Source organism: Balearica regulorum, chromosome 5 (genome assembly GCF_011004875.1).
Source record: "Balearica regulorum gibbericeps isolate bBalReg1 chromosome 5, bBalReg1.pri, whole genome shotgun sequence".
NCBI lineage: Eukaryota > Metazoa > Chordata > Aves > Gruiformes > Gruidae > Balearica > Balearica regulorum.
The window spans coordinates 50,114,568-50,117,479 of record NC_046188.1 but is presented as its reverse complement, the minus strand read 5'-3'; the positions used below and the strand labels follow the sequence as shown (position 1 = coordinate 50,117,479).

Below are 2,912 nucleotides of genomic sequence, written 5' to 3'. Positions count from 1 at the left end.
CAGAGCCCTGCTTTCCTGGGGATGGCTGAACACCTGCCTGCCCATGGGAAGTGGTGAATGAATTCCTTGTTTTGCTTTGCTTGTGCATGTGGCTTTTGCTTTACCTATTAAACTGTCTTTATCTCAACCCGGTTTTCTCACTTTAACTTTTCCAATTCTCTCCCCCATCCCAATGCGGGGGAGTGAGCAAGTGGCTGCATGGTGCTCAGCTGCCAGCTGGGGTAAAATCATGACACATGTGGTTGAAAATTCTTTCATGATCCCAAAGTAAGTTTGACCAATTCAAGCCTGAGCGTTTAAACAGGGGAATTCAGGAAGGTGAACACACACTGCCTGCATTTTGCCTCAGCATCTGTTAGTGTTCAGTACTTATGGGTTCTAAGAGTAACATACCAAGGAGAATAAATACTTTTTTGGGTGACACAGCTGACTAGCAAAAGTCCTGAAGTATGAGATTCAGGGAAATATGGCATAATCTATTCTCTCCTTCCAAAATCCCTTGAATATGCTGATATATAAAGACAAGCAAAGCCTCGTACATAGCCATAATAGGAAACCTGTTTTAATTATGCAATTTTTGATGTTCTGTTTTTAAATAGTTTAGATTCCTGGCTCACATTATCCTATCTGGAAGATCATTTCAGAACCTTACTCTTTGGTTAGGAAAACTTACCTTCCATTTCAAATTTAAGTGACATGTATCCTTTTATCTTTAATAGCTTCTATGTCTCTTCGATATTTATCCCCTGAATTTATTTATAAAGAGGAATCATATTTCCTCTCAGCCTTTATTTGCCTAAACTAAATCAAACTCCTTTGTTCTCTCCACCTAGACAGATATTCCCTTCTCTCATTCGTCCCAGGAGCCTGAGAACTGCATCTGTTCCAAATTAAGTTTATCTTTCTTGAGCACAGATGACCAGAACTGTACACAGTATTCCAAATGAAGATTTAGCAGAATTTTACAAAATAATAGAAACATTTTCCTCTCTCTACTAAAAATATCTTTCTTTTCTAATATTCCCTAGAACAGTATTAAGCTTTTCCATAGCTGTATGAAATGAATAAATACTTGTAGCTTAGAGTCACCTTGTGATTCACCATATAATTCATATATTTCTTTTTTCCTCCTCTTGCCTCAAACTGATGCAAAACAGCTATAAAATTAGAAGTTATTTCTTACACTTCGCTACTTTGTTCCAGCTGCCATTCTTTCCAAGGTATGTCTTTCATACCTTCATTTGCTTTCATATTCCTCTGCATGCTGCTCTCTATTAAAATTGGGGCTCTTTTGACATTTACCCTTTTTTTCTTCTGTCCATGTATTTCAGCTTCTTAAATGGACCAAGTAGTTTAAAAAGAGAAGGGGTCTCTTGTTAGAATGTTACAGTTTTTTTAATCTGTAAATTGGAAGGGAAACACTTAATCTCTAAGATCCTTAAGAATAGTTGACTAAATTTGATGATACCTGCTCCAATCAAACAGGGACAAATTCCAAATTTAAGTAATAGGGAATGCATCAGAGAGCAACTTTCAATTTTTATGCAAAGATCTCATGGAGTGGATTGTATTATGTTTCGCTTCTCTCATCCAATATATATACATGAGAAATTCAGCTCCCCACATAATTTTTATCTGTGCCAATATATACTTCTAAATAAGACCTCATATACCACATTATAACATACTTAAACTGAACTGCATGTATGATTAAGAGAGACCTCTTAGAAGTGTCTGAACTTCTGAATTTCAGAGACCTCTCTGAAATAATTTTAATGTGCTGACCCCTGGTCTCTGCACTGAAGATCTTGAAAACCAGGCCTTGAGAGTTCTGTCTGATGTACCTGTAGGTAAAAACTGAAATAGAGAAAAAACATTTGGTGCCAACATTTGCTTTAAGTAACTTCACAATTGTACCTATCAAAATAATCTCTGTCCTTAGCTATTTTTGAAAGATGAATATTTCTTGTTATTTTCAGATGAGACTGACACATTGCTGATTTCAAAAAGGTCTTTGTGTTTTATCTGCAAGGTTAAAATGTAAGTAAGTAGTTCATAAAGTTATGAATCCATGGGTGTGCTTGGTTTTCCTCAGAAACATGAATATCATATATTTCTGATATATCATAATATCATATTCAGAAACTGAACAAAAGATAAAATACTGTTAAAAGAAAAAATATCCATTACCAAGAACAGAACAATAGCTGATATCCATGCTTCATTTCTTAGCTATCCTTTTCCTTTTTATTTATTTATTTGCTGGGGCCAGGGTTTCTTTGCTAGAGAAAGCAGCAGTGACTGAAGGCAACTCTGCTTAGTTCTTCTTCTTCACAGAAAGCCATTTGAAGAAGTTCCATTTATTAGTATCTAATGTTCAAGATCCTTGTATGAAACAGAAAGGCAAATTATCAACTTATTTGAAAAGCTATTTTCCCCCTAATATAGTACCCACATGTTCCTATGCTATTCAGTTAATGTTTTTCTGCAAAGTTTTTCACCTTTGATATGAAATCAAACCTTGATTTAGTATAAAAAAGGCTACAATTAGTTAAGGAAACTGATACATATTTCCTACCTGACTGTTTCAGGAAGAAATCTGTGGCTGTGTCAATGTTGTTCTCAAATAATTTCACCACTGACAACAAAAAAGCATTACTTGTAAAAGCACAAAGATAGCTTTAGCTTTCTTTATTGTCTTCTTTGACAGAGTTTTTCAGTTTCTTAACAATTATAGAAATTGCTTTTGCTAGGCTTGTCTATTACATTATATATTACCAACTACTGCTTAGTGTTTAATTTTTTGTGTTCAGAATATAATTACTATCCTAGTCACCACAGAGCCTGGGAGTGTTTTTTTCAGACTGAGTTTATACCATCTGTAATATAAAAAAATATTAAATCAAACCAGG

At 34.8% G+C, this 2,912-nt stretch overlaps 1 long non-coding RNA gene across 1 annotated transcript; it reads right to left on the bottom strand.

The window, feature by feature from the left end:
- Window positions 1-588: 588 nt before the first annotated feature.
- Window positions 589-2,308, bottom strand: LOC142602075 (uncharacterized). Its single transcript, XR_012835742.1, has 2 exons — window positions 2,191-2,308; window positions 589-1,857 (listed from the first exon to the last, which is right to left on the bottom strand). It is a non-coding gene; the product is annotated as an uncharacterized LOC142602075 (long non-coding RNA).
- Between the last annotated feature and the right edge of the window lie 604 nt (window positions 2,309-2,912).